Source organism: Leopardus geoffroyi, chromosome A1 (genome assembly GCF_018350155.1).
Source record: "Leopardus geoffroyi isolate Oge1 chromosome A1, O.geoffroyi_Oge1_pat1.0, whole genome shotgun sequence".
NCBI lineage: Eukaryota > Metazoa > Chordata > Mammalia > Carnivora > Felidae > Leopardus > Leopardus geoffroyi.
Genome location: NC_059326.1, coordinates 166,563,841 through 166,590,488, shown reverse-complemented (window position 1 = coordinate 166,590,488; position 26,648 = coordinate 166,563,841). Strand labels below are relative to the sequence as shown.

The 26,648-nt window shown below is 34.6% G+C and overlaps 1 pseudogene; it reads left to right on the top strand.

The window, feature by feature from the left end:
- Window positions 1-10,492: 10,492 nt before the first annotated feature.
- The window catches only part of LOC123581202, a 50,432-nt pseudogene continuing 34,276 nt past the window's right edge, over window positions 10,493-26,648 (top strand).

Genomic DNA, 26,648 nt, shown 5'->3' with positions numbered 1-26,648 from the left:
TTGATAGATATGAATTTAGTGCCATTATATTACCTGTTTTAACATCTTTTTTTGGTTTAACTTAATGCTTACAACGTCAATTTCTTCCATATGCTTAGAATATGTATCTGGAATGTCAATATAGTAGTGGGGAATTGTTCCTAAATAAGCTGCCTCCAGTAAAGATTTCTCTTCCACATAAACTTGAAAGACATTTCAGTTTCCTTTGCAAGGATGATGTTTTATTGCATACCTCAAGTAATGAATGTTATTTGCCTCATATTTCATTCTAGATACTTGGAAGTCATCTTCTCCACACTCTGTGTCTGTCTGAAATGTTCTAACCTTTCTGAACACTAGTTCTGTTATTGACTAAATGTTGGTGTTTCCACAAAATTCATATGTTGAAATCCAAACCCAAATTTGATGGTATTAGGAAGTGTGTCTTTAAAAGGTCATGACATGTCACAGTGACATATAACCTCACATCTCACATGTATTGACTGCCATCAAAAAGATGAGAAAGAACAAGTGCTGGTGAGGAATGAAGGAAAGGGAACTCTTGTGCGCTGTTGGCGGGAATGCAAGAGTGAAGCCCTCTGAAAAAAGATTACTACCCTTATAAAAGAGACCTCCAAGAGCTCTTTTTCCTCTTCTGGCATATGAGGACACAGTGAGAAAATGCCTATCTGTGAATCAGGAGCAGACTCTCACCAGACCCTAAATCTTTAGGTGCCTTGATCTTGGACCCCATAGCCTCTAGAACTATAGGGAATAAACATTTGTTGTTTAAGGCACCCAGTCTAAGGTATTTTGTTATAGTAGCCTGGAGAGCCTCAGACAGAGTCACTTTACAGCTACTTGGCTAGGCTTAGATGTTTTACCCTTAGATTTAATGATCAAAGACATGTACTTTAGTTAATTTTACCATAGGTAACTTAATTTGCTGGAAACAATTTGTGGTGATATGTCACAGTGGAAAGAAAATTCAGCTCAAAATCTTTCTTGCTAACTTCTGGGAGATCCAGGCCTGGCAAGGGAGCAATAAAGGCAGCGATTTGCACAAACTATGTAATGTTAGAGGGTTAAAAAAAAGACTACATTGTAAAAATGTTTAGCTTTTTCCCCATGTATAAAAATAACTTTTGAAAAATGGCTACTGATAGATATGTTCATGCAATTAATTGCTGATCTTTGATAGTCATTGATCACTGACTTTGTAAAGATTAGTGCATCTGGTTTAACATCAACTGTTACTGAACTTAAAGATATTTTCATAAGTCAAGGATATGATTAATTATATAGTATGCCCAGTATTATATAAAGAGGATCTGCATAGCCATCTTAAGCCTCAAACTCAGTATTAAGTTTGACTAATATTCTGGCAAACTTCTTATTCACATTTTACACTACTTTCTGAACTAGGGCTAGAGATCTTTGATTCTTAGTAGAAGAGTGAATGGCTGGAGGCCTGAAGAATAAAATAACAATTCAGGATAAATATCAGCAAAGGTTCCAAATAACTTAATTTTTGATTTAAAAAAAATGTTTAATGCTTATTTATTTTTGAGAGAATGAGCGAGACAGAGGGAGACAGAAAATCTAAAGCAGGCTCCATGCTATCAGCACAAAGCCTGATGTGGGCCTCGAACACACAAACCTTGAGATCATGACCTGAGCCAAAGTCAGATGCGCAACCTACTGAGTCCTTCAGGCACCCCCAAAATAACCTATTTTTTGAAGTGAGGGGATTGTTTTTATATATGACTTTTAGTTTCTAACATATTGTTTAAATATAGTTTTTTAATTAAAATATTAATTGCATTCTACTTGAAAACTTACAACTTTTCTTTCCATAGTACCTCAATGTGTTTCTTTCCAATAGTACCTCAATGTGTTTTTCCTGTCATATCACCATCACTATGTGTAAAGTTGTCTCTATTCATGTTCTGTCCAAAGCACTACACTTCACAATATAATCAGGAGACATGGCAAGGAATATTGTTCTTTTAAAAGCATTCTCTAGCCCATTTACTATGTACTATGTACTGCAAAAGACCTTTGCTGTATTCATGAAATCTACAAAACATGTCATGGGTGAAAACATTTGCAAATCACGTATCTGATAAGGAGTTGATATCCAAAATATATAAAGAATTCATACAACTCAATAGCAAAAAACAATCTGATTTAAAAATGGGCAGAAAAACTGAATAGACATCTTTGCAAAAAAGACTTAGAGATGACCAACAGATACATGAAAAGGTGCTCAACATCACTAATCATCAGGGAAATAAAAATGAAAACCAAAGTGACATATCACCTTATAGCTGTTAGAATGGCTGTCCTGATAAAGATGAGAGATAACAAGTGTTGGTGGGGATGTAAAGACAAGGGCATCCTTGTGTACTGTTGATGGGAATGCAAATTGGTACAGCCATCATAGAAAAAATACGGAGGCTTACACAAAAATATTAAAAATTGAACCACCATATGATTCAACATTCCCACTTCTGGGCATATAGCCAAATGAAACAAAATCACTATCACTATTTCCATCTCCATGTTCATTACTGCATTATTTGCAATATCCAAGACATAGAAGTAAACTAAGTGTTCATGGATGAATGAATAATGAAAATGTGGTGTATATGTATATGTATATAGAGAGAGAACAGAATATTTTAGGAATAAAAAGAGGGAAACTGTGTCAACAGCCTGGATGGATTTGAGGGCAATATGCTAAATGAAATAACTTACACAGAGAAAGATGAATACTCTATGATCTCAAATATATGTGTAATCTAAAAAAATAAACCTAAAGAAACAGAGAACATTTCAGTGGTTGGTGAGGTGAGGGTCAGAGGGTGGATAAATGGGTAAAAGTGGTCAAAAAGTACAAGCTTTCAGCTAGAAGATAAATAAATCCTGGGGATATACATGTGACTATCATTGCTAATACTGTATTACATATTTAAAAGTTTCTAGACAGTAAATCTTAAAAGTTCTAATTATAAAACAAATGTAACTGTGTAAAGTGAAGATGTTAACTGGACTCATAATAATAATTTTGCAACATATACATATATCAAACCATTATGTTGCATACCTTCAGCTAGTTCAATGCTATATGTCAATTATATCTCAATAAAACTGGAAAAATGGGAAATTCCTATAACACTTGAGGAGTATTTTAAAATAGAAGACATTTTACAATGTGTAATTTTAATTACTGTATTAATTTTCTACTATTTAACTTGAATAGTGGATTATTTTTAAGAATTTCATTCCTAAAAATACTTTTACACTTCTGAATATACTTTCATATTGTACTGTGAACTGGAAACATTGATTATCCTACAACAAGCTGGTTAGCCTTAGAACAAAGTGATTAGCAATAATTTAAAGCTCTGTCATTTCTATAAAGTTAATCTTATATAATCTGCTATAGTTTCATTTACAAAAATCATATATACAACACTAGCAGGTGTTTGGTAAAAAGCAAGTGGCCAGATCTTGGAATGAAATACTGTGAATCATCATTATGTGTACTTCTTCTTTTTCTTTTTCTATTCTTTGGGCCTGTGACCTTTTTCCCTAGCCAGTATGTTCAACTTTGTTATGATGTGACAGGTAGCTATCCCTCCTTCCTGCGTTCCATCTGATTTGAAACAAGGGGCACTGAGGTGTTTGGTGGCTCATCAACTTCTATATATCTTGGTTGTCAGGTTGAGATGTAAGATTCTTAGATGACAATCACTTTAGAGAGACATCACCTACCTGATCCAGTGACTCTAATGCAGTTACAATTTTAGTCACAACTAAAGCAGCTTATCATTGTCCCTTTACACTTGAACAGCTTAATTTTTATCACTCAAAAATGTTAACCCACTCCAAGCACCTGCAGAAATGATTTCATGGTAATTAGTAGTTCTTTTCAGATACCATGTTTGCTAAATGCTTTGTGATCGGTCCATTATTAATTTCACACATTTGAAATGTTTCTGTACTGGTTAGATTGCACTAAAAACAAAAAATATATATATCGACTTCTTAGCAATATATGAAGATAGTGTGGTTGCAAGACAGAGAGTAAAACTTCTTTTTCAAATTTTCTGTTATAATTTTTTTGCTGTGATATCAGATTATCAATAATGTAATATTATTGAAAATTTTATTTGTGATCTTGTTATTTGGTGTGTTAGAACTATCTTTTCTAAAGTGTACTCAAGAAATGAACAGATATCATCTGAGAACTATATTAACTTTGAAAATAAAACCATACCATGAAAAAGTTCTGAATATTCTTTAGCATTTTTAAGTTGGAAAATAATTGTCTATCTGCCCCACTACTCCAGGTTCCTACCTCATTTCTTAAGTAGCTGATTTCCTTTCAAAAAAGGATCATGTCATAAAAATTTGGGAGGTAGAAATTTATCAAAAGATTTCAGTTCTCAGGTATGATCTAATTTCTTAACAAAATTTATAGTAATGAGTTTGCATTTCATCTGAGATGTTGAATAGGAAATAAAAATGTAATTGAACTAAGAAAACATAAGAGTCATTATATGCAACTTAAACACATTCCTGACAGAGAAGGATATCTATGATTTGCAACACACAATACTTGAGAAGCCACAGCAAAGAATATACAAATAATTTTCATACATAGATATTCTTCATTACATATATATGGATATATCTGACATAAGTGATAAATTTTATATAGCACAAGAGAAGTGATTAAAATATGTACTAAATCATGCCTATAATGAAATACTTTAAAATATGAATAATTACTCTTAAGAAACCAGCCTTATTTGTTTATGGAATTAGTAAACTAACTTAAATTTAAAATCTAAATATATTTCTACTGAAAGTACTACTAGTAAGATCAGCTTGAGTATACTGAAAACTTTACTTGGTGAAGTAAGAAGTTAAAATTCAAGTGATTGTTTTTTTTAGCTTGTGAAGAACAAATTAATTAGGAAATTTGAATGAATTGCTTTGGAGACATTAATATAGCCCTTCTCCAAGTAAAAAAGAATAGGAAGCTTTCCATGCAAAATGGACTTTTCTCCCCCAAATGATTATCTGTTTCTGCTAATTGATCTTTTTCCATTAGTTTTTATTGGGATTCCAAAATTCATTCATTATGTGACCTTTTTAACAAGGTATGACTATGTTGTGATTGTTAACTGCTTAGAGTTCTGATGATGATAATTATTTCTTTCAAGGTTGGCATGAATATCAATTATAAAATTTGAAGTTAGAGTATGAAAAAGTAAAATTTTTTTTTTTTTTAATTTTTTTTTCAACGTTTATTTTTTATTTTTGGGACAGAGAGAGACAGAGCATGAATGGGGGAGGGGCAGAGAGAGAGGGAGACACAGAATCGGAAACAGGCTCCAGGCTCTGAGCCATCAGCCCAGAGCCTGACGCGGGGCTCGAACTCACGGACCGCGAGATCGTGACCTGGCTGAAGCCGGACGCTTAACGGACTGCGCCACCCAGGCGCCCCAAAAGTAAAATTTTAACATGGTGTTTTACAACCTCAACTTTTGTAATAAATCCAACTAGTGATTAGTGATTGTAGTCAAATCACTAGTCCCTTTGGCCATCCATACCATTTTCCCCCATTAGAATATAACTGCTTTCACCTGAAAATATCCAAATTTATATTCCTTGATCTTTTTATTAACTTGTAAGCTCTAATATAGTGAAATATAATGCTGCACCTGTTATTATCTGGGCACGTGAGTTTATTTCATATTTGCTAAAATCACTGAGTTTGAGATTTGATGCTATTTTGCAGGCAACCTTAAAGCAATTTTCTAACATGGAAGCATTCAGTTTTAAATCTAAATAAAATCAAACATTGAAATAAAACAAATTCTGAAGATATAATTTAGTATGATGTTCATTTAAAAACAGAAAAATGCTTGAAGGTTGTCCAATTTTATTTTCACTAAATTAGTGCCATTTTCCATTTTCAAAACTTCACTTTCAGTTTATCTCAGAAGTTAGGATTATCATGAACATTTGACAATTTGTAATTGAATGCTTACAGGCTAAAGAGGTTTTGCTCTTTCATTTGATGGATTGTGTCATGCCAGAGCCTGGCAGTGCATTTTATTTGACCTTTCTCCTTAACTCCATTCATCTTAAACTCCTTGTCACATGAGTGACAGGCCATCATGATGTGATGGAAGACAAAACTTCAAAAAGATACATCACCTTGTCAGATAAATGTAGATCAGAAATCCTTTTTTAAAAATGTTGAGTGAGTTAGAGGACAACTTAGGCTAAATTAGGTTGTAATATTGAAAAGTAGAAGAAGATACTTGGAGATCAAAGATTACTGTTGGAATAACTCTAATCAAATTTGTAGAGAAAAAAATCAAAATTATTTTTATGATCTTTCCTATAAAATGAGAAAAGTGACAAGACACAAAATTTGCCTGAGAAGAAGAAGGGATTAGTGAAAGAAAACAGTTTAACTAGAGGCATTTATTTTTTTTTAATCTTTTAAATCTTTCTGTATAGGGACATATACAAAGCTTAATTCATTCAGAGCCCCTAATACTGCTAAGAATTTTGATGCAACTGAAGATGGGCAGTTTTATATCCCTTGAGCAGAAATCAACTCTCTACACACAGAACAGACATTACTGAGGTGAAGAAAGGGGTAGATTTCCTCATCTTTTGTAGGTCATTCATCTCACATCCAAGACTTTTTATTACAAAGTCCTGAAAGATTCTCTGCTTTGTGTGTTTATACCAACAGACAGAGGCCATTCATATTGTAAATCAATGAACTAGTTTCTTGTTTTGGCAGAATGAGCAGTGATTTAGTGGTAGAATATGAGCACGGAGTAAAGACATTGACCTGACACATTTTTATCCCATCCCATGTGAATAAATTTCTTCTATCCATGGAAAAACAGTGAAATATGAGACACAAAATAATCACAACCTAGCAATACTGTTGCCCTGGAACAGAAATGGAGAGAAGTAAAGAGACCTGAGTCTTCTTTGCCACAAGACACTGAAATCCAATAAATTGTGAAAAATAAGAGTGTACATAGAACTTTACACACATATAGACACATATATAATTGGCAATAATATTTTCTTTGTTCATTCATATATTTAGTGATTCTAAGTCATGTGCTGTGTATCTTTTGAATAATAAAGCAGTCATAAAAATAACTAAACTATCTCCAAAATTTTACGTATATGAATTTTAAAATACATATACTCTGAAACAACTATTGTATTTGTACTTTTTCCTCTATGGTTGTATAATCTATTTAATTTAAGTCATAAATTTTGTCCAATTCTATCTTCTTCATAAGAATATAAAATCACTTTTAATCCAAAGTAAATTGGTACAGCCATTATAGAAAACAGTATGGAGATTCCTCAAAAAATTAAACATAGAATGATTACATGGTTCAATAATTCCATTTCTAGCTATATATCTGAAGGAAATGAAATCACTATCTTGAAGACACATCTGCACATGTTCAGTGCAACATTATTCATAATAGCAAAGACATGGAAACAAACTAAGTGTCTGTAAATAAGAGAATAAAGAGGGGCTCCTGATTGGCTCAGTTGGTTAAGCTCCCACCTCATGATTTCAGCTCAGGTCATGATCTCATGGTTCATGAAACCAAGCCCCACATCCGGCTTTGTGCTGACCACACAGAGCCTACTTGGGATTCTCTCTCTCTGCCCTGCCCCTGTTCATGCTCTCTCAAAATAAAATAAACCTTTTTTAATTAAAAAATAAATGAATAAAGGAAATGCGATCTATATATACAATGGAATATTTTTAGCCACAAAAATGAAGGAAAATTTGTCATTTGTGATAATATGGATGAACCTGGAAGATATTGTGCTTAGTGAAATAAGCCAGACACAGAAAGACATATACTCTATGATATCATTTATATGTGGAATCTAAAAAAGTCAAACGAATAGAAACGGGGAGTGGAAAAAAAGTTGTGATAGGACTAGGGAGTAAGGAAATAGGAAGATGATCAAAGGGTATAACTTTCATTTATAAGATGAATAAATTCTTGGATCTAATGTACTTATGATTGTTGGTATTAATACTTTATTGTAGGGGCACCTGGGTGGCTCAGTTGGTTAGGCGACCGACTTCGGCTCATGTCATGATCTGGAAGTTTGTGAGCCCGAGCCCCACGTCAGGTTCTGTGCTCAGAGCTCAGAGCCTGTAGGCTGCTTCGGATTCTTTGTCTCCCCTCTCTCTGCCCCACCCCTGCTCATGCTCTGTGTCTCTATGTTTCTCAATAATAAATTAAAAAAAAAAAATTAATGTTTATTTATTTATTTATTTATTTTTAAATATATGAAATTTATTGTCTAATTGATTTCCATACAACACCCAGTGCTCATCCCAACAGGTGCCCTCCTCAATACCCACCACCTACCCTCCCCTCCCTCCCACCCCCCATCAGCCCTCAGTTTGTTCTCAGTTTTTGAGAGTCTCTTATGCTTTGGCTGTCTCCCACTCTAACCTCTTTTTTTTCTTCCCCTCCCTCATGGATTCCTGTTAAGTTTCTCAGGATCCACATAAGAGTGAACACATATGGTCTCTGTCTTTCTCTATATGGCTCTTTCACTTAGCATAACACTCTCCAGTTCCATCCACGTTGCTACAAAGGGCCATATTTCATTCTTTCTCATTGCCATGTAGTACTCCAATGTTTATTTATTTTTGACAGAGAGAGACAGAGCATGAGCAGGAGTGGGGCAGAGAGAGAGGGAGACACAGAATCCCAAGCAGGCTCCAGGCCCTGAGCTGTCAGCACAGAGCCCAGGCGTGGGGCTCGAACTCACAGACTGCGAGATCATGAGCTGAGCTGAAGTCGGATGCTCAACTGACTAAGCCACCCAGGCGCCCCAATAATAAATAAATGTTAAAATTTTTTTAAATACTTTATTGTATACTTAAAACTTTACAAGACAGATTTTAAGCCTTCTCATCCCCCCAAAAAGGAAAAAATACAGTAACTACATGAGATGAAAGATGTTTAAGTTACCTTGATTGTGGTAATTTCACAATGTATATGTATATATTAAATCATTTTATTGTACACCTTAAAAATCACATCATACAACCTAAATATAAATAATTTTGGTCAATTATACTTCAGTGAAGATGGAAAAACCCAAAGTGGTATATAAAAAATGTTTTGGCAGTTGGTGTTAGGGTAATTTTGCCTTGTTTTTGTAATTTCCCTTTCTTTTATTATTAACGGGTCTTTTTCAAACATTGTTCTAGGAATAAGTGAATTGCAGCAAGAAATGACATTTTTATCCCATTATTATTGTAGAATGTGTTCATCACCTGCAAAATCTGTTATATAGTGTTGTTATTCTCTTTCTATTGCCTTTCCAACTTAAGTACAATCATGTGAATATTATGTATATTTAAATGGAAATTATTTTTGCTCTAAATTCTGAAAGCTAAACTTTTCGATCTCAGTAAGTATTTGCTTACCATAAGCATGTTTTCGCAATACTACGGTGGATTTTGAAGACAGCAACTTTCAAAACGCAAACTATTAGCGCTAAGAATATATTTTAAAAACGTGGTACTATCTAATAAAGTATAGAAAGATATTAACTAGCAGGTTTGCAGGAATTTAAAAAAAATTATGTATAAGGCTGACTTTTTACATCAATAAAATGCTTGAGCACCACCCATGTTTACAAAATCCGTCTTAACTTTACATCTTTTTATGACCATCCTGTGGCTCTGCTCCTATTTATAGACTTCTTCAGAGTCACTGTTTAATATTCGACTAATTCTGCTTTGTGTGCATGTTGTTGTTAGCATTAGCACACAGATGAGTGCATTAATATGCAGGCAAATACATATAAATAAATGTGAAATTTAAAGGATAAATAAGAAGTGAACCCTTGAGCAAACAAGTTTTTTGATCTGGTCAAGAAATAGAAAATTTGCCAGGATCCCCAAAGCCATACATAAAGACCATATAATCACTTCCATCAACCCCTTGAGTAACCCCTCTCCTGACTTTTATGTTAATTGTTTAATTGCTTTTGCTTGTATAAATCAATGTGTAAATTATTTAAAATAATTTTATTTTGACAGCTTTAATAAGGTACATCAATAAAAGTGAACTGTATATATTTCTTTCTTTCTCTTTCTTACATATTATGTTTGTTTTTATACATTCTGCATATAATCACAATTAATTCATTTTTGTTGCTGTAAAGTGCTTTCCTTAATTTATTTCCTGATTTTAGTGTTGGTGACCATTGAGTTGTTTTCAGTGTTTACTCATTCAAGGCTGACATAAACACTTGTATATGTGTCTCCTGGTTAACATGGGCACCGAATTCCCTTAGGCAATCAATCTAGGAGTGCAGCTGCTAGTCATAGGCTAAATGTATCATCAGCGTATCTTCTGACACTATCCACCTGTCTTCCCAAGTCATTATAGCAATTACAATGATACCAGAAGTTCTTGTTCCTCCACCTCTTCACCAACATTTTGGATTGACAGACTCCCTCAACCCCCTCAAATTTGGTGAATATGTACCAGTATTTCCCTGTGGTTGTAAGTAGAATTTTCTAATTAATTTAGGTGTTATTTAATGTTTTATATATTGGCCATTGTAGTTCCTTTTTTTAAAATTTATTTATTTTGAGAGAGAGAGCGAGCACATGAGAGGGGGAGGGCCAGAGAGGAAAAGGGAGAAACCAAGTAGACTCCCTGCAGGGATCTATCACATTAACCCTTGAGATTGTGACCTGAGCCAAAACCAAGAGTTGGATGCTTAACCGACTGAGCCACCCAGGTGCCTTTGTAGTTTCTTTTTTTGTAATCAGCTTGCTCAAGTTGTTTGCTCATTTAGATAGTAGGTTTTAGTTTTCCTTACTGGTCCTTAGGAGCATTTTAAATATTCAATACTAAGATACCAGGTTAAATTTGTGGCAAATATCTTTTTCCACCATAGGGCTACTATTTTAACTTGCCTCTTAGTTTCTTTTGATGATAGATATATTTTAATGTTAGTCAGATTAATCTTTGTGGAGATGTTAATGCTTTTTGTCTTTGTTTTAAAAGTCTCAACATATCCAGGAAACATAAAGATGGTGTGTACTATATTATTTTCTAAATCCTTTACAGTGTTGTTCTATAATAACTCATTGAAAAATCCTGTCTTTTTTCACCAATACGCAGTTACACACACAAACAAATGTAAGTGTCCATGTATCATGAGTTTGTTTAAGGTTTATGTATTCTGCTTAGTTGACATTAATTTATCATTTTTTCACTCTACTGTACCAGTGTTTTTACTACTAAAAATTTATAATACATTTATTATCAGGTAAGTCAAGTCCCTCTAAACACCCAATTCTTCTTCAAAATTTTCTTGGATAATCTTGTGCATAAATTTTATTTATTTATTTATAATTTATTTATTTATTTGTTTGTCTATTTCATTACTTATTTATTTATTTTGAGAGAGACAGAGACAACACCAATGGGAGAGGGCAGAGAGAGAGAGACAAAGAGAATCAGATTCTGTGCTATCAGCGCAGAGCCTGATGCAAGGCTCAAACTCATGAAGTGTGAGATCATGATCTGAGCTGAACTCAGAGACTTAACCAGCTGAGCCCCCCAGGCACCCCTGGTGCATACATCTTAAAATTCATAATGATAATGTTTGTAAAATCTGTTAGTTTTTATAGAGATGGCTTTGAATCTATAGATATTTTAGAGGAAACTTTACATCATTAAAATATTGAATTTTGGATCACTGAACATAAGGTATTTTTCCATTTATTTAAGCTTTATAAGTGTCTCTCAATAAAATTTTATAAAAATTTTATGTGAAGCTTTCATGCATTCATTAAATCTATTTTGATATGTCTTTGGTTCCCAATCCTCTGCTAAAACTTCCAAGATCGCCATCAATGGCCAAAAAAAGAATCTGTTTTCAGTTTTCATCTTACTTGACCTCCCAGCAATATTGACAGAGTTGACCACTCCTTCCTAGATCCTTCTTTCCATATCTGCCATGACACACACAATTCTAATTTTCTTTCTAGATATTTTTTTCAGTTTACTTTTCCAGACCTTCTAAGGCTTCTCCCTTATATCTATAGTTTATCCAGCTAATTTCTTCCTTTTTCATAACTTTATATTTCTTCTGTTTACCAAAACATATATTTAAAATATACTTTTTCCAGACCTTTCTTATAGATATCTTTCTAACTGGATATTCATACTGATGCATTGGAGTTATCCTAATATTGACACTTCTTACATTGGACCCTTGATTCCTAACTGAAATAAGTTCAAAAAAAAAGAAAACAATATTTAAAAAATATCCCTTGTATCTCAATAGATTATACCAAGATCTGCTAAATTTACAGTGTCTAGAATAAATCTTAGTATTAAATCTTTCTTAAAATATTTTATTATTTCCTGTTAATTTAGAAAAATATATCTAAATTCCTTAATAGGATTACAAGACCTGATTACCTGACCTTTATATCTGTCTTCATTTTTTAACTCCTTTCTCCTCTCTCTCTCTCTTATGTTTTTTCATTGTCTTTGACATTTTATTTCTTTTTTCCCATGACAAGTTTTGAAGATACTCCCAAATGTTTTCTCCTGTTGATAAGTCTCTCCCTTTCTTCTTTCTCTTCTGAAGCTTCATTTATTATTCTGATTTCATCTTAAATGCCATTCTCAAAAGACCTTCAGTGACTACGCTGCTCTACCTAAAACAGTACTAAAATCTCCATGTTATTTTTTCTCGAACTCCGGGTGTGTGTGTGTGTGTGTGTGTGTGTGTGTGTGTGTTTACTCTTGCATTAACTTGTAAACTCATAGAGCTCATGGAGTGATTATCACATGTGTTCTACTAACAACTGGGCTGGAACAACTGGAACAAAAAATTGATCTGAGATGTCATAAAATCATTGCTTACCATTAAGAAGAAAGATATTTTTGATTGGTTTCTAATCGTTTTTATAATGTGTTGTTTTTAAAGATTGCTATTAATACAAGTTCTTGTATTAATCATGTGTATCAATTCCAACTATGACTCTAAGGTCATCAGAGTAAAATATTGTTCTAGGCATTTAAATGCTATTTTTTTATTTATTAATTTGTCACATAAGAAGGATGACTTTTAATGATGTACCTACAAGCCCAAATTGAAGCTCATCATTATAGATCTTCCTAAATCCCACAATATATTGTATGTGTTGTATATTCACATTTTATATAGCAGTTAGATCGTAACGTTAATAGGAAAAAAGTTATACCTAAGAGCATGAGTCTGAGATTGTATTCTATGATGGAGTCTGAAATACAGATACATAATTCAGTGGCTGGCTTTAGGCATTACCCCAGAGTAATTTTTTTGTCTTTGACCTCCTTTTTGTCTTCTGTCTTTTTTAGATCATTATTTTACAACTCTAGATAACTTTCGCATTGATGCTAATTATTCTCATGTCACCTATACAGCCTTTCCTTTTGCATTTAAAATTGACTAATTCCACAACAAAGGACAATAGTCTTCAGTTTCATAAACTAAAATGATTGCCATTTAAAGGAACTACCAAATATACTTTTAAAAAACAGGATTATGAAATGGTCAGACTAACTGCAGAATTAAGGGATGTACATTCTAATACCTTAATTTTACAAATAAATTGTTTGAGACTGATCAGTTTTAATATGCTCAATATTTAACTTTTCAAGTGTTACTTGTAATTTTGTTTCCATATTCTATACTTTCAGGAAATATGTAGGGATAAGTTTTATTTATTTTTTTAAAGTTTATTTAATTATTTTGAGAGGATGGTAGACAGAAAGAGAGAGTGGGAGAGAGGCGGAGAGAGGGGGAGAGAGGCGGAGAGAGGGGGAGAGAGAGAATCCCAAGCAGGCTCTGTACTGTCAGTGCAGAGCCTGATGCAGGTTTCAAACTCATGAACCAAGAGACCATGACCTGAGCCAAAATCCAGAGCTGAATGAATGCTTAACCGACTGAGTCACCCAGGTACCCCTAAGAAGAATAAGTTTTAAAAACCCTTTCAATGAATCTCAAATTTGAATTAATTCTGTGCCTGCTTGATATCCTCAGAGATATTACTGGATTAAATGAGAATGCCTATGTAACAGTAAAACCGAGTAAATTCATCTGCTATGTCTGCCATAACAAAATAACACAGATCAAGTGACTTCAACAGAGATGTATTTTTCTCATCGCTCTTGTGACTTTGGGTACTCGTGAGTACTGTCTTCCTGGTCTGCAGATGGTCACCCCTTACTGTAACTGCTCTTGTGAGCGGAAAGAGGACAGACTCTGGGGGCAGGAGGTAGAATATGGGAAAAGCACCCCTCCCCAAAAGCAGCTGGAGAGAAAGTGGAAAATTGGAAACAGCTGCAGGGCCTAAACTAAAAAGGGAGAAAGGAGAGAGGAGAGGGTTTAACTTCCATTAAAACTGTAAACAAGGGGAGCGCAAAGGCTGCAACTCCGCAGCTCCATACCTGGCGGTGCTCTGATGGGAAAGGTGAATCCCCAGGAGCAGAGTGGGGTCTGGGAGGTTCTCAGGCCACACGGGGAAAAGTGGTTCCATTGCTGGAAGGACATTTGGTAGAGGCTGTGAGGCAACCTGGGCCCAGCAGACACCAGAGAGCGGCCACATTCACTGATGCTGGAAAAATGTCATTAAAGGTGAAGCCTGGTGCCAGATGGGTGTTGAGATTTTCGATAATCCCTGAAATGCTGCTGCTACACTATCTCACGAATTTCTTCTGAGGCAGGCTGGCATCTGACCAGTCTCTAGGAATCGGCAGCAACAAAATAACGCTAACTTTCCTGGTTGCAGCCCATATTTGGCCATAGCTTAGTGAGACCCTCCCTCAGAGGGGTGGAAAGGGTCAAAGCCACAGTCCCTCAGAAGTAAGGGCCCGGGGAAAACAGCCACATCTGAGACAAAACTCAGGAGCGAGGTACTACCTGGGGCTCAGTTACGGACAGTGTAAAAGCAGGGAGTGGATGAAAGCTGAAGACAAAGGATGGATGCATGATGGCTGATTGGGGAGAACAGAATTCCGATACTGGAGACTGGGTTTCTGGGTGATGCCATTTTCACCGATCCCATGCATACATATATGCACCTACTAGCGCCAAACAATCCACCCCCACTAGACTAGCACCGCCATCTAGTGGAGAATGGTGCCATTACAATAAGCCCCGCCCAACTGGGCCAACCTTGCTCTTCAAGTGTCACCACCTAATTATGGACAATAAAGTGCTTCATATTCTGACTTCTAGGGGAAAAACGAAGTAATTTCAGTCGTATTTCAGTTTGTTAGCAGGTCCATCTATTCAATATTGTTTCTTTTTCTTTCTTTCTTTTTTTCATTTCTTTTCTTTTTCTTGAGAAGAGAAAAAATTCATTTTTATTTTCAATTTTTATTAAAAATAATTTCTTTATTTTTTTACTATATTTTTTACTTTTGTGTAATTTTTTTTCAAATTCTAGTTTACTTCCATCATTTCATTTTAGTCTACTTCATTGTATTCATTTTTTCAAATTTTCAAATGATTTTTTTTCTTCTTTTCCCTTTTTTTTTTTTTAATCTATCAAGCCACTTTTAACCCCCAGACCAAAACACACCTAGGATCTAGCATCATTTATTCAATTTTGTGTGTGTGAGTTTAATTTTTTAATTTTAATTTTTTAATTTTAATTTTTTCTACTCATTAATTTCTTTTCTCCCTTCAAAATGATGAAATGAAGGAATTCACCCAAAATAAAGAGCAGAAAGAAACGACAGCCACGGACTTAACCAACACAGATAAAAGCAAGATGCTGAAACAGAATTTAGAATCACGACAGTAAGAATACTATCTGGAGTCAAAAATAGATTAGAATCCCTTTCTGCAGAGATAAAAGAAGTAAAGAATAGTCAGAATGAAATAAATGCTATAACTGAGCTGCAATCAAGAATGGATGCCATGGTGGTAAGGATGGATGAGGGAGAACGGAGAATCAGTGATGTAGAGGATAAACTTATGGAGAATAATGAAGCAGAAAAAAAGAGGGAGATTAAGGCAAAAGAGCATGATTTAAGAATTAGAGAAATCAGTAACTCATTAAAAAGGAACAACATCAGAATCATAAAGGTCCCAGAAGAGGAAGAGAGAGAAATAGGGGTAGAAGGGTTATGTGAGCAAATCATAGTGGAAAACTTTCCTAACCTGGTGAAAGACACAGACATCAAAATCCAGGAAGCACAGAGGACTCCCATTAGATTTAACAAAAACCGACCATTAACAAGGCATATCATAGTCAAATTCACAAAATACCCAGGCAAGGAGAGAATCATGAAAGCAGCAAGGGAAAAACGTCTCTAACCTACAAGGGAAGACAGATCAGGTTTGCAGCAGACCTATCCACAGAAACTTGGCAGTCCAGAAAGGAGTGGCAGGATATATTCAATGTGCTGAGTCAGAAAAATATGCAGCCAAGAACTCTCTACCCAGCAAGGCTGTCAGTTAAAATAGAAGAAGAGATAAAAAGTTTCCCAGAGAAACAAAAACTGAAGTAGTTTGTGGCCACTAAACCAGCTCTGCAAGAAATTTTAAGGGGGACTCTCTGAGGGGAGAAAAAATGAAAATATAAATAAATAAATAAATAAATACCAAAGCAACAAAGATTAGAAAGGACCAGAAAACACCACCAGAAACTCCAACTCTACAAGCAACATAATGGCAATAAATTTATGTCTTTCAGTACTCACTGTAAACGTCAATGGACTCAATGCTCCAATCAAAAAACATAGGGTAAGAGAATGGATAAGAAAGCAAGATCCATCTATCTGATATTTACAAGAGAGCCACTTTAGACATAAAGACACCTTCAGATTGAAAGTAAGGGGATGGAGAACCATCTGTCATGCTAATGGTCAACAAAAGAAAGCCGGTGTAGCCATACTTCTATCAGACAATCTAGACTTTAAAATAAAGACTGTATCAAGAGATGATGAAGGGCATTACATCATGATTAAGGGGTCTATACACCAGGAAGACCTAATAATTGTAAACATTTATGCACCAAATGTAGGAAAACCCAAATATATAAATCAATTAATCACAAACATAAAGAAACTCATTGATAGTAATACCATAATAGTAGGTGACTTCAACACCCCACAGCAATGGACACAATGTCACAGCAATGTACAGATCATCTAATTAAAAATCAACAAGCAAACAATGGCTTTGAATGACACACTGGACCAGATGGACTTTTAACGGATATATTCAGAACATTTCACCCTAAAGCAGCAGAATATACATTCTTCTCCAGTGCACATGGAACATTCTCCAGAATAGACCATGTACTGGGACACAAATCAGCCCTAAGTACAAAAAGATCGAGAATATACCATGCATATTTTCAGACCACAACGCTATGAAACTCGAAATCAACCACAAGAAAAAATTTGGAAAGGTAACAAATACTTGGAGAATGAAGAACATCCTACTAAAGAATGAATGGGCTATCCAAACAGTTAAAGAGGAAATTAAAAAGTATATGGAAGTCAATGAAAATGATGACACCTCAACCCAAACCCTCGGACACAGCAAAAGCAGTCATAAGAGGAAAATATATAGCAATCCAGGCCTTCCTAAAGAAAGAAGAAAGTCCTCAGATACACAACCTAACCTTATGCCTTAAGGAGCTGAAAAAGAACAGCAAATAAAACCCAAAAACCAGAAGAGGACAGGATTCACAAAGATTAGAGCAGAAATTAATGCTATCAAAACCCAAAAAAAACAGTAGAATAGATCAATGAAACCAGAAGCTGGTTATTTGAAAGAATTAGCAAAATTGACAAACCACTAGCCAGTTTGATAAAAAAGAAAAAGGAAAGGACGCAAATAATAAAATCAAGAATGAAAGAGGAGAGATCACAACCAACACAGCAGAAATAAAAATAATAATAAGAGTATACTATGAGCAATTATATGCCAATAAAATGGGTAATATGGGAGAAATGGACAAATTCCTAGAAACATACACACTATCAAAACTAAAACAGGAAGAAATAGAAAATTTGAACAGACCTATAACCAGTAAGGAAATCGAATTAGTAATCAAAAATCTCCCAAAAAACAAGAGTCCAGGGCCAGATGGCTTTCCAGGGCATTCAAACAAACATTCAAGGAAGAGTTAACACCTATTCTCTTGAAGCTGTTCCAAAAAATAGAAATGGAAGGAAAACTTCCAAACTGTTTCTATGAAGCCAGCATTACCTTGATTCCAAAACCAGACAGAGACCCCAGTAAAAAGAACTATAGACCAATTTCCATGATGAACATGGATGCAAAAAGCCTCAACAAGATATTAGCCAACCAACTCCAACAATACATTAAAAAAATTATTCACCATGACCAAGTGGGATTTATACCTGGGATGCAGGGCTGTTCAATATCCACAAAACAATTAACGTGATTCATCACATCAATAAAAGAAAGGACAAGAAGCATATGATCCTCTCAATAGATGCAGAGAAGGCATTTGACAAAATTCAGCACCCTTTCTTGATAAAAACCCTCAAGAAAGTAGGGATAGAAGGATCATACCCCGAGATCATAAAAGCCATATATGAACGACCCAATGATGAAATATCATCCTCAGTGGGGAAAAACTGAGAGCTTCCCCCTAAGGTCAGAAACCAGACAGGGATGTCCACTCTTGCCACTGTTATTCAACATAATATTGGAAGTCTTAGCCTCTGGAATCAGAAAACACAAAGAAATAAAATGCATCCAAATTGGCCAGGATGAGGTCAAACTTTCACTCTTCGCAGATGACATGATATTCTATATGGAAACCCCAAAAGATTCCACCAGAAAACTGCTAGAATTGATTCATGAATTCAGTAAAGTTTCAGGATATAAAATCAACGCACAGAAATCAGTTGCATTCCTATACACCAACAATGAAGCAACAGAGAAAAAACAAGGAGTAGATCCCATTTACAGTTGCACAAAAAACCATAAAATACCTAGGTATAAATCTAACCAAAGAGGTGAAAAATCTATACACTGAAAACTATAGAAAGCTTATGAAAGAAATTGAAGAAGACACAAAGAATGGAAAAAGATTGCATACTCCTGGATAGGAAGAAACAAATATTGTTAAAATGTTGATACTACCAAAGCAATCTATGTATTCTATGGTATCCCTACCAAAATAACACCAGCATTCTTCACAGAGGTAGAACAAATAATCCTAAAATTTGTATGGAACCAGGAAAGACCCCGAATAGCCAAAGCAATCTTGAAAAAGAAAACCAAAGCAGGAGGCATCACAATCCCAGACTTGAAGCCATACTACAAAGCTTTAATCATCAAGACAGTATGGGACTGGCACAAGAACAGACACTCAGATCAATGGGACAGAATAGAGAAGCCAGAAATGGACCCACAAACGTATGGCCAACTAATCTTGACAAAGCAGGAAAGAATATCCAATGGAATAAAGACAGCCTCTTCAGCAAGTGGTGCTGGGAAAAGTGGACAGCAACATGCAGAAGAATGAACCTGGACCACTTTCTTATACCATACACAAAAATAAACTCAAAATGGATGAACAACCACAATGTAAGACAGGAAGCCATCAAAATTCTCGAGGAGAAAGCAGGCAAAAACCTCTTTGATCTTGGACACAGCAACTTCTTATTCAACACATCGCCAGAGGCAAGGGAAACAAAAGCAAAAATGAACTCTGGGACCTCATCAAAATAAAAAGCTTCTGCACAGCGAAGGAAACAATCAGGAAAACTAAAAGGCAATGGACAGAATGGGAGAAGATATTTTCAAATGACATATCATATAAAGGGTTAGTATCCAAAATCTACAAAGAACTTATCAAACTCAACACCCAAACTCAAATAATCTAGTGAAGAAATGGGCAAAAGACATGAATAAACACTTCCCCAAAGGAGACATCCAGATGGCCAATTGACACGTGAAAAAATCCTCAACTTCACTCATCATCAGGGAAATCCAAATCAAAACCACAATGAGATACCACCTCACACCTGTCAAAATGGCTAACGTTAACAACTCAGGCAACAACAGATGTTGGCGAGGTTACGGAGAAAGAGGATCTCGTTTGCACTGCTGGTAGGAATACAAGCTGGTGCAGCCACTCTGGAAAACAGTATGGAGTTTCCTCAAAAAACTAAAAATAGAACTACCCTACGACCCAGCAATTGCACTACTAGGCATTTATCCACGGGATACAGGTGTGCTGTTTCGAAGGGACACATGCACCCCCATGTTTATAGCAGCACTATCAACAATAGCCAAAGTATGGAAAAAGCCCAAATGTCCATCGATGGATGAATGAATAAAGATGATGTGGTATATATATATACAATGGAGCATTATTCAGCAATCAAAAAGAATGAAATCTTGCCATTTGCAACTCTGTGGATGGAACTGGAAGGTATTATGTCAAGTGAAATTAGTCAGTCAAAGAAGACAAATATCATGTCTTCACTCATATGAGGACTTTAAGAGACAAAACAGATGAACGTAAGGGAAGGGAAACAAAAAAATATAAAAACAGGGAGGGGGATAAAACATAAGAGACTCGTAAATATGAAGGACAAACAGAGGGTTACTGGAGGGGGTCTGGGAGGGGGGATGTGCTAAATGGGTTAGGGGCATTAAGGAAGCTACTCCTAAAATCATTGTTGCACAATATGCCAACTAATTTGGATGTAAATTAAAAAAAATAAAATTAGGGGGTGCCTGGGTGGCTCAGTTGGTTAAGCATCTGACCTCAGCTCAGGTCATGATCTCCAGTCTATGAGTTCGAGCCCCGCATTGGGCTCTGTGCTGACGGCTCAGAGCCTGAAGCCTACTTCAGATTCTGTGTTTCCCTCTCTCTCTGTCTTTTCCCCGATCATGCTCTGTCTCCCTCTGTCTCAAAAATAAATAGAAACTTTAAAAAAAATTTAAAATAGATAAATAAATAAATACAATTTTAAAAATTAATTAATTAATTAATTAATTAAAAAATGTTTTGAAGTATTGCAGCTCTACTTGTAGGGAGAGAGGAAAGAAACATTTAAATTACATTGTAGAAAAACAGATATTTTCACACAAAATACTCAATGTCTATTTTCCTGATAGATAAAGATGTGTGTGTGTGTGTGTGTGTGTGTGTGTGTGTGGTTGTTGTTTCCACTCTAATGGTACTTTCATGGTCAATCTGTACTATCAATTTTGCAGTAGGTGATTGTTCTCCAACCATTAGCTTTGAATACCACAGCTGTCCTCAGTGTATGATAATCAAAGCTTCTAAGTTTTTTTTTATCTTGCTTTCTTAATAAAATTTTAATCTTTTACTAAACAACCCTCAGGATGTGCTATACAAGATATCCCATGATATACAGTTAATTAAAATTATTACAATTTCAGCGTACCTGGTGTCTCAGTCAGTTGAGTATCTCACTCTTGATTTCATTTCAGCTCTTGATCCCAGGGTCATGGAACTGAGTGCTGTCATGGGGTATGCACCAGGTGTGGAAACTGCTTAAGATTCTTTCTCCTTCCCTCTGCCCTTCCCCCCCCCCCAAAAAATTGTTTTAATTATTAAGCATTCTACAGTTCCTACTGTAATTTCTACAATTTATTCTTATAAAACAATCATTTAATATGATAATATAGACAAAAATATAAGTGGCATGAGAACAGAAAGTGATGCATACATACATAGAGGCACAAATGTGTGTTTGTATGTGTGTGTGTAGTTAAGAATGATTATGCCTGGTTACTAAAACTATATGGAACTCAGCCTGCTGAAACTAGGAAAGAAAACAAAAAAATCCAAAGAGAAAAATAAATTATTTCTTTGTGTGTTTTTTAAAATTTTATATAGTTTTTCATACCAGGCCCATCATCTTAAGAATTTCATTTCTTGGACAGTCTACTCCCTTTCCAATGTTTGATGTATCCACATTTAATGTAAACTAAAATTTGGCTTTTTTAGTTAATACTGTCATGAAAAGTATACTTCACATTAATTTATCTCTTCTCAAATACCTTATTAATGATAAAAATTAATCTTGAGGATGATTAGTTATTTAACATGACTTTTTGACCTGGATGACACTCTTTTAAGTTGGAGGCCATATTGAAGAATCTTAAATATTCTCATCATTAAAATGAGTGTAAGTGCTATCTTAAATATAGAGAACAAACAAAGGGTAGCTGGAGGGGTTGTGGGATGGGGGAATCATCTAAATGGGTAAGGGGCATTAAGGAATCTACTCCTGAAATCACTGTTGCACCATATGCTAACTAACTAGGATGTAAATTAAACAATAAATAAATTTTAAAAATAATAAAATAATAAAATAAAATAAAATAAAATAAAATAAAACAAAACAAAATAATAAAATAGAACAAAACAAAACAGTGGTGTTCTGCAATGGCAGTAATGCAACTACATAATTTGTTTTCTTTAAGTGGCTCAAATAGTTCCATTACCACTGTGAATAAACCATTTACCATTGTGGTTAGAAAAGTTTATTTTAGCAATTTCCATGCTTAAGGCCTCTCACTAAACAATGATTCTGTGGTGGTGATTTTTTGGTGTGTCTAATTGTCCACAAAACTAAGCCTGAAACTGGCATTTCATCTCATTAGAAACAAGTATTCAAAATAGAATAATAATAAATGACTTATAAAGCTGGTCATTTAAGAAAAATAGGGAAATTTCAAGTGTCAAAGAAGTTTATATCTATACACACCTACATTTTGAAATATTGTTTTTAAAAATACAAAAAAAAATAGAATAAAATTACCATAAAACATATTGATTAGAAATGACATTTGCCGTCCCAGATTTCTCTTTTAGCAGTTTTCATCAAATTTATTGTTTAAACATTCCTAATGCAGGCAAATGGCACTTGCAAAACTTTTAAAGTTAGTTTACTATTTTCTAAAATATTTACATATTAGTTACCATAGCCAAGAAGTAATTACCCTGTGCGTGTATTTTGTAGATGTGCAACACTACCAAGAACTCTGGCTTTTAAAACTTATGTTTTTTCAAGGCAAAAGAAAGAGATTCTATTGTAAGACCATCTGGAAACTGGATGGTCTCAGGACAGACTGAGATTTAGCTGGCCTCTGAGAATATTTACAAAAACTAGTGAAATTTCATCATTACTGTTCTCAATGATTAAAGCCAACATATCCAATAAACCTCTATTGAACTTTGTGCTAAGGTTATGAGCATGATGCAGAGATAATGTGGAGTAGGGTAGGAATATTTCATGAGTACATAATGAGTTTTTGGAAAAAAGAAAATGTATGCTTATAAAATAAGGGGAATGATTTTTCTTTTTGGTCTCATAAAACTAACAAAACTGCTTGTAAAATTATAACAAAAGAGTTTCCAATGTTTTAAGGATAGTCAACTTGATGTAATAAGCATACATCTATTGTTGACAACCTTGAAGTGGACAATATACAAGTGTCATTTTTACTATGGTAATTGGGCAGTTAACTTCAATAACATATAGCTACATCTTGTACACAGAGGTATGTTAAAACTTATTGTCAGTACTATCTTAAATCTTTAAACCAATTCTTTTTTTCTAACTTTTTTTTTTTAATTAGAGAGATGTGGTGCAGGGAGAAGGGTGGAAGGAGAGAGATAGAAACTCAAGCAGGCTCCATGTTTAGTGCGGAGCCTGATGAGGGGCTCGATCCCACCACTCTGGGATCATGACCTGAAGTGACATCAATATTTGGCTGCTCAACCAACTGAGCCACCCAGACACCCCAAAACCAATTCTTTATATAAACATATTTAATATTATAGTATTCCTTATGGAAAAGAATTACTAATAATTTTCTATTGGAATGAGAGGGTAACTCAATCTAGTTACATGAACTTATGATCATTGAAACATGACAGAAAATATGATTTTCTATTTCTAGCTAAATGCTTCTGCATAAGAGGAATTTTTTTTATCAGTAACTATATTATGTTTAATCGATTCCTTTAAGAATAATGAGGTCTATTATTAGTCTTCTCAGGGGAAACAAGCAAGGAGCTTTCAAGCAAATAAGTGAATTATCTGTAAAATTGTCATTGACAGAAACCTATATTTTTATTCATTTACAAGAAACTTCATGTAAGTAATGAAGGAATAAAAATGGAAATTGGAAAAGGTCCTATACAAGATTCTTTGACAAGTCTGTGCTTGGTCATTGTCTACTCTAACACCCTTATAGTACAATTATAAATATTTAAAGTATTTTGAAATTAAATTCATTTTTTCTCATTTATTTAAAAGTTAAGCTAGCTGTATCTATTCTACTAAACAGTGAGACTTTTCTGGAAAATAGCTGCAGGGCACACAAATCTTGAATCTTCAGAAACAGAAGTCTTCTACATTTTCTGAATAAAAGATGTATATAAATCATATTGGTATTCATAACATTTGTTAGGGAAAATCATTCCCAGGTCCAACCTTCAAATCAAATACATCGTTATTCTAAATTTCAAACGTATTTCATATTGACTATCCTGGCATTCATTTTTTCCTGACTTCCTGACACAGATTCGACCCTCACTAATCTAGTTAATCAGCTTTGTTTAGGATCCCAATCCTGATCGCCTTTTACTTTATCAAGATTCATGCTACTTTAAGGCAAATTTCTCCCTTACAGTTAGTGAACTATGTGTTTAGTACTTTCAAATAAGGTTATTAGCACCTGAGTAGAGAAGCAGATTGATGAAAGGAATCCATCACTTTGACAACAGAAAGCATAGAAGAAGACTCTTTGACATCTATCATACTCACTGGTGCAGGAGATTCCAAAAAATCAAAATTTAGAGAAACAAAGGGAATCAAAGGAAATGAGTTACTATTCTCTGTGTACTTGGAAATGATAACAGAGAGAAAGGTCAAAATACTTTTTTAGCATTCAGAAATTTCAACTGGAATGTAAAGGATATAACTAGGTAACAGAGTACTTGATGGCTAAGATAAAAAACAAAAATAAACAACAACAACAAAAATAAAACAAAGAAAAAATCTACACAAGTCTTAGTAAAATTAAGATTTATTGACCTATAATGATAGTAACATAAAGGTAACATATTATTGTCTGGACAGATCTCTACCACAAGGCATAGGTAATAATAGCTACTGTTTACTGAGCTTACTAAGGCAGAGTTCTAAAGACTTTATAACTTTAATTCACTTAATAGTCATAATAGACCTATAAGGCAAGAGTCAATAATTCCCCATTTTTATAGGTGTTAAAAGTGAGGTTAATAGCATGTCCAAGGTCAACAAGTTTGTAAACAGCAAACCCAGGATTTGAACTTGGCTATTAGGAGTCAAAGCAGCACACTTAATCCCTGTGCTACTGTATTCATCTTTAATTGAGTGAGGAAGGCAAAACGAGTAACCTGAAGATATCAACAGAGTATGGTAAAGCTACACCTGAATGATACCGTGTTCTGTGGCAACTCAGAAGACAGTCATCTACTTATCTCAGAACTGACTTTTGAAATGGGGAAACTTAAAGTGCATGAAGAAAATAATGCAAAACATAGAAAAAGACTAATTAAACAAAATGTTCTAAGTTTCTAAAATTATCTTGACAGTAATGAATGTAATAAATTATATTAATAACATTATTTTATTTTAATACATATTGGAACATAATAAGTTGTTATTGAAAGTGGAATTCAACTACCTCCATTTTGATGTCAGTCTGTACTTTCCAACTGATTAAATTATTCCTTTTTTTTAATTTTTAAATTTTATTAAATCCAATTTAGTTAACATATAGAGGAATAATTGGTTCAGGGGTAGAATTTAGTGATTCATCACTTACATATAACACCCAGTGCTCATCCCAGCAAGTGCCCTCCTTAGGGCCCATCACCCATTTAGCCCATCCCTATACACAACACCCCTCCAGCACCCCTCAGTTTGTTCTCTGTATTTAAGGGTCTCTCATGGTTTGCCTCCCTCTCTTTTTTTTTTTATCTTATTTTCCTTCCCTTCCCTTATGTTCATCTGTTGTGTTTCTAAAATCCCACATATGAGTTAAATCATATGGCATTTGTTTTTCTCTGACTGAGTTATTTCACTTAGCATACTACATTCTAGTTCCATTCACATTGTTGGAAATGGCAAAATTTCACTCTTTTTGATCACTGAGTAGTAGTCCATTATCATGTGTAATGGGCACCCATTTTCTTTACTCATTCATCAGTCAGTGGACATTTGGGCTCTTTCCATAATTAGGCTATTGTTGATCCTGCTGCGAAAAACACTGGGTTTTATGTGTTCTTTCAAATCAGCATTTTTTATCCTTTGGATAAATACCTAGTAATGCAACTGCTGGGTCGTAGGTTAGTTCCATCTTTAACTTTTTGAGGAACCTCCATACTGTTCTCCAGAATGGCTGCACAACTTTGCATTCCCACCAGCAGTGCAAAAGTGTTCCCTTTCTCCACATCCTCACAAACATCTGTTGTTGCCTGAGTTGTTAATGTTAGCCATTCTGACAGG